The sequence below is a fragment of the Xiphophorus hellerii genome, chromosome 11, assembly GCF_003331165.1.
Source record: "Xiphophorus hellerii strain 12219 chromosome 11, Xiphophorus_hellerii-4.1, whole genome shotgun sequence".
NCBI classification, from domain to species: domain Eukaryota; kingdom Metazoa; phylum Chordata; class Actinopteri; order Cyprinodontiformes; family Poeciliidae; genus Xiphophorus; species Xiphophorus hellerii.
Window position 1 is genome coordinate 17,929,849 of NC_045682.1, and position 12,109 is coordinate 17,941,957.

A 12,109-nucleotide genomic window follows, 5' to 3' on the forward strand; every position below is an offset into this window, starting at 1 on the left:
TGCTCTTCTCCCATTAAAATTGTAGAAACTATATCAAACACAAGTAAATCCACAGTTTGGTAGGTAACTGGTATTTTGGATGATGTTGTAATGACAATAAATTTCTTAATTAATTCATAAATGAAGTCACCTGAGCAATACAGTAGCTGAACAGAATGGGATTGTGGTTATAATTAATGTCGGAGGTGTTCACAGCCCCTCTTTGACGCATACAAGGCAGCCATATTAGCTTACTACATTAGCGGTAGCATCTCCTGAAAAATTACGACTTTACTAAGACTGCCTGTCTCAGTCTCACCTAAGACAACATACAAACAACCCAGAAAGTCGCCACCCATCAGTTCTCTTTAAAGATTCTAGACTTGGCATTTGTTTTTGAAATAAAACAGGGGAAATTGGGTGCGGGACAGGGGGTTGGGGGGGAGGTAGCATTGGATTTTATTCTTGAGCATATATAATTAGGTTTACATGAAGCCTAAAAAATTGGGAGATTTGGGGAAGAACTGCAATGCCTGGTACAAAAGTGATCAAAGGGCAAAAGGGATATTACTCACTGATGTACTAACAGCTGCAGTTTGTCAGAAATTAATGAATATTGAATATGTGAGCAACCATAAAATAGGTTAGGATTAAAACATGGCTTTTTATTAGAAATTTAAAATAAATAAATAAAACCTCACTTTGGCAAACAACATGCCGTTGTTTTTCTAACTCCAGGACATGAAAAGGAGCCAAATAGTCTCAAAGTTTGACCATATAATACAGAGATAATACTGCATTTCAGAGTTATTGATGCCCAAGTTTATTTCCTTTAATAAAATATATGCAATAAATCATATAAACTTATATAAAATGCCGTTTTACTTGCTTTTTAAAAAATCCTGGCCATTTTTCATTTTTGAAGCATTAACGACTACGTTTCCCAGAAACCCTTTCGAGCACTGCGCCAAATCATCCAGCACGCGCTCCACCCACCGGCTCAGTCAGCGCGTGTCACTTCAACGACTCGCGTGAGCGAGGCGGCGGCAGTAGCAGCATCACAGAAAGCAGCAGCTCCGCCGCATTAGCGAACAGGTGAGGAGAAGAAACTGCATGTTTCTGTCTTTTTCTCATCTTACCGCTTTCCTTTATTCTTCTCCAGTTCACTCAGGTAAAATCTAAATATTTTAACGTTTCCGCTGTCTTGTGTCGGACATTTAAGAAGGAGTAAGTTGCACGGGACCGGTGTTGGCTTGGCCGGGGTAACACCGACGCAGAAGTGACTGTCGACGGCTGGTTTCAGTGTTAGTGAGAGTACTTTGGGTTTTGACGGTCATTTTATGGCTGACGTGTTTTCTCCTGCTTTCTATAGAATGATAGAGTCCCAGGGCATGTTGTTTCCAGGGTAATTGGACCTGGAACTGGCTGTATTCTTGAACAGGTGAGGGGAATCTCGCCTGCAGGATGTTGGAAGTCTACAGGATGCTTCAGATAATTTAGTGAATTTCACTGCACCGGTGGGGCTTGTGTGCTCAACAGGGTTCCTGCTCGATCAATACATCCCATCTGCACCTCAAACATCTGCTTAGTTTTTTTTATTGTTATCCTACTACATCTAGAGACAGAAACCTAACACTCTGATAGACTAATGTTTCTTTAGCTAGTTTTGTATCGCTTTGATAGGCAAATGTTCCTATTTGTGCATATTTTAGTACTCAGTCATTTGTATTATTTTCTTTGTTGACTTGGCTATATGTTTTAGATCAATATCCTTCTGAATGATCCAATAACCTATTTTCAGTTTACTGGAGGGTTACCAGGCATCTATTTATAATGCCCCAGTATTTCAAGAAATCAAAGCACTAAGGTTCTGAGAGAAAAGAACCAGGCTCAAAGTATCCTTATCAGAGGCAATGTGATGCTTCTCCACATATTCATAATTTTTGTCATGCCAAACCATTTTTGAATGCTCAATATTTTAAACATGTGAGTAAATAAATGCCTTTTTATTTATTATATCATGTTTAAGTATAGTTAAAACAGTGCTGTACCAGCATATTTAAAACTATTATAAATAGCAAAAATAAAATCGACCAACCTTCAATACTGATCATATCAAAAATGTTAGGAAAAGTCCTAGATTTAAAAGGTGAAAAGTTAGTTCAGACTAAAAAGAAGTGACAAAGTGAGCATATTTGATATTTAGGAGGAGGTGTTTAGACAGATATGTTGCAGCAGCTGAATCTTGTTATGACGAAATAAAAAACTTGTTAAAATGAGATTAATATTTAATTAAAACCAAAATATGTTCTTGTTTAATTGAGAAAGTCATAATGGAGCAGCAACACTTCGCAGGATGTTTAAGTGTCATCTGGAAGAAACAAGAGTGAGAAGATGGAGAGATTCTTTATGCCTTTTTAATAAGTCACAATCTGTCAATGAAAAGTATTTATATCTCTTTAAAAAGAGAAATCTTAATGTTTTTGTCAACTTTTGTATCTCGTTATAACAAGATACAACTCCAGAATTTATTTCTTAGGTCTAGCAGTTTAACGCTTCCATAAGTAAACATGTCCAGCACTGTATATGCTTTTTTTCCCCCAGTTGCTATTTAAATAGTCAAACTTACAACAGAGGGTGTAGCTTTAAGTTTAAACTCTTTTATGTTGATTTAGAAATCTCGTCTCTGCAGATTTCAAAACCTAAGACAGAGGTGCTGCTGGAACCTGCTGTTAAAATTATTTAAATAGATTTGTTGTGAGAATTAAAATGTTTAAAAATACATTAAATCCATTAGTTTTTCTCCTGGTGCTGTTAGAAAATGTTGAGACATTGAATAAATGTCCAAAAAAAGAAAACAAGCCAGATGAGCAGCTTAAGTTTGGTGTAAATTGTTGGTTTTAGTGTCAAGTTGTGTCTGGACCACCTTTGGGAGCATCAAGCTGTTCTTCCTGGTGTGATCAGCCAACCATTTGTTTCTCATTAGATCATTACCTTTGTAGTTGAACAAGCCATTGTTGCGTTTAGTACAGCAGTTTCTGAAAGCTTGCAGTTTCTGTCTTTAATTGGCCCTTCAAGACAGTCTGTCCTGACTATGTTGTGTGTGACTCTACTCCTGCCACGTAAACAGATGGATCATTGTTATTTTCTTCATAATGAAGATTCTTCAATAATAAATTTTTTATAACTGTGAACGATATTTGTATCTAAAAGTGGGAACAAAGAAAGTTTGAATTTGAGAATTCATGTTTGAGAAGAACTCCACATCCATCTCAGTGTGGAGTGTGCTTGGCACCAGTTGGAGAGAAATGGGCAATGGATTACAACGTTCCCTGTTTTCTGTTGCTTTTGGTTGGACCTAGCTTTGCCTTTGAGGTGCAGCTCTTCCTCAGAGGTGTGGTTTCCAAGCTTCAGAGCTTCCGCCTTACAGAGGAGCCGTCCCCCACAAAACACGCACTCAGATCCTTCAAACCAGCCGGCAGCGATTAGCAAACACCTGGTCGAACTGCGCATCTGCTGAGCTCATTATACGAGCTACTTCTCAGGTAAAAACATTGTTAAAGGATTAATAGAAGAGCAATATCATCAGGATGTTGTGATGGCTTCCTGAAGGTGGAGTATTAGAAATACAAGGAGTTTTTAAATAGACAGAGGCCCAATTTCAAGGTGTTAAATTACAAAGTCAAATTTTCTAAAGGAAAATATAATTATATACTCATATTACCATATATATAACAGCTCTAGGTGATCTAGTCACTTTCAGTTGCAAAAATGGCACTACGTGTCTGGGAAACGCATAAGAAGACTCTGTTTTTACATATGGTTAATTTGGGACTCTGTCTGCAGGATCCAGGCTGTTTTCAGGACAGGCTGTTCTTCTAAAAAGCCGCAGGAAGTGCAAGTCATATGGCAGTCTGAGCAAAGTCAAAACATCCGATTTTGTAATTGCTCATTTGTTAAGGGAGCTGTTTCCTCAATTTGATTTGGACTGGATCTGTTCAACAACTAACATCCAAAAGTAAAGATATCGGACTAAGAACTGCAGCATCTACAATCTGGTAATCGATAGGATTTTCTTTGTTGTTGATGGAGTTAGTTATGAATGTCCAACAACAAGGAGCTGTGAGTTTCTCAGCGACTCCTCTCATCTTCTGTTCAAGTCATTATCCAAGCAGTTCCTGTCATTGCTGTGCTATTTATAGCCAGGGGTTGTGTGGCGAACGCACACATCCAGCTGTATAGTGGCGAAACTGTCCTTTTATCACCCAGAAAATGTTATCTCATGATCTCCTTGACTGCTCTGCTTAGTGGGAGGAATTCGAGCCTGTGTGAATGTGAGATGCTGAGAGGGGAATTCAAGGTCCCCGTCTCAGTGTTGGGACAGACTCAGAAATATCTCCCACCAGCGCCTGTGTCCTGGAAACGGCTCACGTTGACGCCGCTGCGGAGGGACGGCGAGGAGAAAACGAACTCTGTTTTCCTTCCACTGTTGGTTCTGAGCGAATTGGCTCGGGACGGGTAACTACATTTGCAGTGACCTTGTCCGTCTGGTGAAACAGAAGATGCTGCAGTGATGTGCTTCTCTGTTCAAAGACGCCAAATGACTTCTGTGGGAAAACAAACCCCAGTAGTGATGGATTACTGACTTAATTTAACACTTAGGACATTAATCTCTGTCTCACATTGGCAAACATTCAACTGCCCCGATACTGAAGTGAAAGAAAATTATCCTAGATGAACCAATCATGTGGGTTACACTGCCAAAAGGTTGAACCAGGTTCCAACCAAAACTGAACTATGTCGCCTGCATGCTGAATGACATGAGAGGTGGAAAGAGTAGCAGTTCATCATCCTGGAAGCACATCCACGTGCTACAATGATCCAGTTCCTGATCATAAATCCAACTTAGAATCTGCTGCAAGACATAAAAAGTCTTACAACAGATTCTTTGCAAGACTTGTTCACAGATGTTCTCCGCAACATCAAAAACTTCAGAGTCTGAACACTGATTAGCCTTAATCCTAGATCAGTTCATAATAGGTTTCTATCAGTCTCTGGAAAATCTTAGCAACATGTTTGAATTCTTTCTACTTGTGGTAATACTTTTGACAATACAAGATGGGCAGAGGAGGTAAATAGATGGGATGCCAGCAGGGCTGCCTGCATTTTCTGACAGCATCAGCACTGCTGTTAGATTTTCCCCTGAGAGAGTGTTTTTTGTTTGTTGCAGGACACTGTCATCAGTGTGGAGTGTCAGAAGTGCAGAGCATTCATTTATGTTCATGTCAGATATGTTTTTCAGTTGAGCAGCTTGAGATAACGGTAGTCTTTGCTTATCTGAGACCTCTGTTTGAGATGGACTATATGCATAAACCCACTCAGAAACAATATATTGCTCTCTCTGGCTGCGTTCTGCTGACTTTATACACTTTGAATCAAAATATATTTGTCATTAGGTTGGTAAAGACAAGTGCAAGGTGTTACCACCATGAAGGTTTTTAAATTAACTCAAGTTCTACATTTAAATAAAAAAAATACTCCTAATATCTGTTTATTCATCTAGAGAGAATTGACTTACAAAGTGTGCAAGTCATCATTGCTTATTTTCTGAACCATCTAGTTGGTTTTCAGTTACCAGAAAGTCAAACAGCAAACCTGCTGGACAGATAGAGGGGCTTTATTATTAATAGCTTTGTCCTCTGAGGTCAGTGTGTCAGAATACCCTTGTTTGTCTCAAAGCAGTGTTCAGCTCTGTTTCCTATGTGTTAATCCACTTCACTGCGTGAAGAGAATAACTTTCATAGCTCTCTTTAAGAAATTATTTAGGTGGACTGACATTTATTCTCAACATTATTTGAGAATAATTTAACTGGATTTCAAAAAAAGCAACACAGCATAGATTATTTAAATGCTGCCTTTTAGAGTGGTATGCCCTTGACTGTAATGACTGATGCTTAGATTGGAAGGTGAGTGGTTCTGATTAGTCGAGTGGAACTCCATTTAGAAATTGACTAGTCAGAAGTTGAGAGCTAGCAGGAACCTTTACTGATTTTAGCTGTTTCTGGTCTCTCTTTAATAGATATTCATGTAGAATGTATTCTTCAAGCCTTCCTCCCATCAGCTGGAAGTTATTTAGAGATCAGAGTTGACATCATGTTGCATGTTTGTTGAAAGCACTAATATGATAACACCGGGCCACTCTCCCGAACAATGTTTAGCCTTTCTGTTATGTGCTGCAAATCTTGTTCTCTCACAGCTTGACTGAACTGCTGTGGACACATCTTGACATGTAGCAGAAAATAGCTTCCTTTTTAAGTAGGTTGTTTCTTGGGATGCACTTTTATAAACTATTGGGATGATATCAATATTAACATTGCTGTTAAGGTTACTAACTGACATTTGCCCTTTCAAAATTGGCGAATAGACGACCAGAACGATGACATCACTTCTCTGCTTCAGTTAAACACTCCACATTCCTGCTTTGCATCACTATCACTGTCACATGCCATTAGTTATTAATATTGGCCCAATTTTACGTATTGAATTGATTCTGATATGTTAAAAATTGACCAACATCGGCCCAGTACTGATATTATTGCCAATATATCGTGTATCTCTAGTTGCTATGTCTCTGGTCTTTTTTATGACGCCATTATACTAAAAATGGTTAACTTTCTCTTCACTTTGTAAAGCAATCTACACTGAAGAGTGTTCTTGTCAGTCTTACTTGGTAGCGCTTAGTACAAAAGAAAAAAAAAAGTTTTTGATGAATTGATCATTGATGAGCTATAAACCTGCTGATTCCAATGACCAGTATGTTTCTCTGCTCATTACTTATTCAATTAATTTAATTAATAAATAAGAAATATCAACATTTTTGGCTAAATTTGGGCTTGGAGGTATAAAATTGTATACTATTGCCTTGTAAATCAACAAATGGCTCTCAGCCTCTGCAAGATTTTCAAGAACATTTCTGCCTAAAAATATCTCACCTCAGTAAGTAAATACAGATTGTGCCTCACAGTGGTACAGAGCGTTTGTTTCTGTTTGTTTGTTCTGTGAAGGGACGCTCCAAGCATCTCCATTTCCTCAGGCTGTGTTTGAAGCTCAGGAAACAATCTACATACTTGACAAGCATCGCCCTCAGTGGCTTTAAGGAATGCTAATGTTTTTATCTTGGTAAAAGTGTAAAAAGCATGCAGCTCCACAAGAGGCAGGTGAATTAAAATGCAAACAGGACTAGCAAGCTTGGGTGTGTGACTTATAAGGTTGTTAAAATATTTACTTTGTCTGTTAGATGTCTGACCCATTGTAATCTCCTTTATTCTCCACACAAGTCAAACCGAACACACCCGCAGCGAACATCAAATGCCTTTCATTCCACAATACTGGGTACAGCATATAGACTCAAATTACAAACAGGAGTGTTCATTTCTGTTGGGTTGGACAGAAAGGGTTGTTGGTGGTGCTGACGATTATGATGATCCATTGTGGAAAATATCTCTGTTTTAGTGGCTGCATGTTTTTTTTTTTTTAATTCCCTCGCAGACCTTGTGGATGCTGTGCTTGTGTTTCTATGGAGTCCGCCCACTCGGTACACTCAGCCAGCTTGGCAGACTGGAAAACAGCTGAAGTTTCTGCAACGTGGCTCCGACTGACTGTTTATCTGTCAAGAACTTTGACACTGACAGAGCAGGAAGTTCAAACCTCAGGGGAGCCGTGGCTCTGAGAAAGATGAAACGGAAAACGGGAAGCATAAAATATTCATAAAAGTTGTATCTGTCTTCACATTTTATTAGCTGGATCTCCAAATATAGAACATTGCTTGGGGAAATAATGAGGGACTCAGACTGTTGACGCATAAATTTGGCCTTTGCCTATTTCTAATCAGTAGTTTATGAATAGCTCTGACTTATTGCTACAAACGTTTGCTAAAAGAAAACAAAACTTCTCTATATTTTTGATAATTGTAAACAGAGCTGGTGTATATATAAAATACTAAAATAAAGTAATTATTTCTCAAGAAAAGTCCAAATTTACAGAGCTGTAAAATTAGAAATTCACTAAAATCCTCCAAACCTAAACTAGGAAGAATTAGAGCAATATTTACTCCTTCACAAAACAAGTGTTTTTCTATTTCTGACCACATGTCCAAATGTACAATATGCATCTTATGAGAAGACATTCAGTTCATTTTTTAATAAAATTATTTCAAAAATAAGGAATAAAGAAATCTCCACCATTTTAGTATTTGAAGGAAAATCATTGTTAGCAGAGGACAGTGTTATATTGTGTTTCTCTGCAGTTAAACAAAAATTATTTATTAGTTATTTTAAGACAAAATGAATACAGAACATCTTAAATTGTCTCAAAAGTCTTGTATTTGGGCATTATTGCTTTTAACCTTTTCACACAGTGGTTTCTGTTCGTATTCTCTGTAGAGAAATGAGACTCTTACAGTAATTGATGCTAATCTTTACTGTTACAGATTCAAGAACAGCTGGAATCAGATTCTTACAAAGGGATCAAACAGATCCTTTTGTAAGGGATCTGTTTAAAGCCTATTTACTGTAATATTCTAAGCTTCCTGTTTGCTGATTACTCCTTCGCTGTTGTGCTAACCTGAGTAAACAGCCAACACCCGTCTGCTGAAAAGGTTTAATTCATTTTTAAACACTACTCTCTGATAGTGAACACAACAATCTTTGTTCTGCAGTAGCAACTTCCACGGAGAAAAGTGTGATTGTTGGCACACTGTCAACCTGTTAGCATGCAGGTATGCAGTTTTCCTTGATATTGTAAAAAAGAAGTGAGAATTAAAATAATCTTATTTGGTTATTCACATCCGTAATTCATTTTTAACCCCCAAAAATATGTAAACTAAGTTTTATTGTTTGTATTTCTGTTTCCTGAGCATGAATTGTAGAAAATAACAAAGAAAATCCCCGTTCCCTCCGTGAATCAGAGCCAAAACAAGCCATAAACCCGAGTCCAGTGGTGAGACCTTGTTATTTAGAAGATTTGTGAATCTTCACTTCCACAGCCTAAAGGCTAACTAGAAAACCTATTAATCTCTGTCCAGATCAAAGCAAACAATCAACTCAGCAGTTTCTTCAGTAGGTTCCTTCTCATCTTTTTTTGTTTTTAACTCAAAGATGCTGATATAAGCAGATGCTCTTGTGGTTTCACAGTTTCATATTTCTACACCAAGAACTTGTTGTTTTGTGTTTTATTTGAGAAATGACTTCAGTGTTATTCATAACTTTATTTGAAATAACTCAAACTACCTCATTGAGCACAAAAAATCCAAAATGGTTATTGAAACACTACTGTTTCGCTTTAGACTCAAAAAAATACTTTCAGAAACACTAACAATACAGGTCTAATACTAATACAGGTCTTAGCATGTTTCCCATTTCTAATAAATTCTTCTGCCTTCAGAAAATGAAACATTTGCTGTAATTTCTAGCTTGAAACTGCCGCAACTCCGCTAATACCACATTATGTATCCTGTTGCATACAAGTTTCACATCCCCACAGACTAATATAGGAACACGGAGGGAACAGAGACCGCCTCACAGCATGGGATATAAAGCGATCCCACGCTTCCTGTTGGACTTTAGCTGAGATGATGGTTTTTTCACACACTCCTTTACTACATTCAGGTGTTGGACAGATGCTACAGAGCTACACATGTGCTCAAGCAACGGTACAGTAGTAACTTAATGGTGGCGTAGTAGCACTGGTATTTGCACACATTTAGATATGAATACATTTGTGGAAGCTCGTTAAAAAAAGATCTGTAAAATGACCGTGTCTTAAATTGCAAGTTTATAGTCTTGTTATAAATGATTATCCAAATCTTATGGCGAAATCAACACAGAATTGATTTACCAGTCCCAAAACCACTCTTCTCTTATACCATGTGTCAGTAACCTGAGGCAACAAATGTAGCTTAATAACTTTGGATAACATGATAAAGAACCAACTCATATTTTTACATATAGATATAACAAATGCAATTAATCTTTGAATAAATGTACTGAAAATAAACATTGGGTTTTTACAGTGTTGGATTACTCCTGCAGTAAAATATGAACGTATCTTCACCAGCAGTGCTAACAAGTTAGTGTGTGCAGATAACCCCAAAATTTTTACCAAATGGACCAATATCTTCCCAATCATGTGAATAATTGTTTAAACAAATTAATCACTGTTACCCAAGTCAGTAGTGGGTTAATTATTAATGTACAGAATCAAACAATCAGTGAACCAAAACGTTTTGAAGGAAACAAAGGAGTCAGTGTTTTTTGTGGCAGGAAAAGGAAGGCTGTATCCAGTTGTGATGGAGGTATTGTTGCCAACAGCAGCAACATCCAGACAGAAGCTGAGGAGTTCAACAAGCATCAGTGGGTGGAAGAGGAAATGGGAAAGTTGTGGAAAATAGCTGGTGCCAAAAATCCTTGAAGAACTTGTGGCTGTGAACCGATTCCAGGAGATGGGCTGGAATCTTGGATTTAGACTTGAGCTGCAAAAACAGACTTTAGTCTGCGTTTTGGATTTTCAAATAAAAGTACCTGCTTTCTTGTTCTTTCTGAGCTTTAGCATTTCCTTTACTGTATGGCATCTTGCTCTTTGTTTTAGACTTTATAGTGTGTCCTGAAACATGTTTAGGCTTGGCAACAAGATTTTTTTTTTAATCCAGATTATGTAATAGTTTTACAAATACACAGACTAAGAAGAAATGTTTATACACCCTACCTGTTGGTACGCAATAGATTGGAGGAGTGGACAATTCAAAGATTGTGATGAACAGGTTTGAATAAAGACTCTTTCTTTTCTTATTCTTTCATTCAAAATGTTATTTACAGACGTTAAAGAATTTCTGTCTTTTGTAGCAGATTTAACAATTGTTGAAATGACTTGAGTGGTTTGTTTACAGCAGATTTTATTTAATTTTTTTTGCATAAAGTAAATAATTGGTTAATGTTTGTGTTTGATTGGGTGAAGGTGTTAAACATCTCCTCAACATCAGAGGTCTTTATCTGAAAACTGGACACTCAGACTTTCAGAACCAAAATTTGAAAGACTTCCATCTACTTTGCTTTTTAGCAATAGATTGGGAATGTTGCTGAATAAATATGTTGTGAGTCTCAGAAGTCAAACAAGGTGGGCAGGCAGATGGTACATGTCTACCATACGTTCATTAACAATAAACAAATGAGTAGTTTGTTTACCTGGGAAGAGCTGCACTAGAATGCTATACTAGACAAGACAGGCCAATGATCAGAATGAATCTGACCTGACTTGTCCAGGTGATAAACCCCAGCATTCATGTTATTGTTGCACTTAACACAGTAAATTTTATTTACATTGTTTAAATAATCTTGAGCTGTGACTGGTTTTATTGCCCCAGTGCAAATGGCCATTTGGCTAGCTACTGCTGTGATCATGTGATGTCATTAAGGTCACTAACTCAAGCAGCATAAAACGTTTACAGATGCTTTCTGTGCTTTGTTGTAAAAAAAAAAAAAAAGTGCTTATTTTTCAGGAATCCTACTACACCCAGGGAGTTGATATTTTTATATTTGAGCATTACCGTCTCATTAAATTGGACCTGTGTTTAGTTTTAATTCATGACATTTTTCTACAGTAATATAAGACGATACATTTGTGTTGAAGGAATTTGAACTGTTATAAATAATAATAATAGTAATCTTCCCAATTTGTTGAAAAACATCAAATCACTAAACAAATATATGCTAATAATTTTAGCACTGTCTTTGTCTTTAGTACTCTTTTCTTAGATTTGACATTGAAAGCATCTGATGTTGCTCCTTGTGTTACAACAGAGATTTTCCCATGGTGATGAGGATGATATTCAAAGATGCATGTGGGATGCTGTGCAGCTGGTTGTTGAGTGGGACTGCCTAGAGGAGGCGTGGCTGACCAAATTGGTGAGAGGATGCACCGAAGGCGGTGTGTTTTGTGGCAGAGGCTAAGAAGCTATTCGCTAAACAACTTGCGCAAGTAAGAAAATGCCATGCTTAAGTTTAGAACCGTCTCCATAGCAATACATCCAATCCAGCTAAGTCCAGCTGGACTGTGTTACTTTCAGGGAACAAACTGG

General features: G+C 37.5%; 1 protein-coding gene across 2 annotated transcripts in view; it reads left to right on the forward strand.

Moving 5' to 3' along the window:
• The first annotated feature begins 977 nt into the window (after positions 1–977).
• Positions 978–12,109, forward strand: part of specc1 (sperm antigen with calponin homology and coiled-coil domains 1) — a 90,459-nt gene continuing 79,327 nt past the window's right edge. For both annotated transcript variants that reach the window (XR_004340974.1, XM_032576246.1), the window contains exon 1: positions 978–1,074. The gene's annotated coding sequence lies outside the window, so the exon portion shown is untranslated. The remainder of the gene's footprint in view (positions 1,075–12,109) is intronic.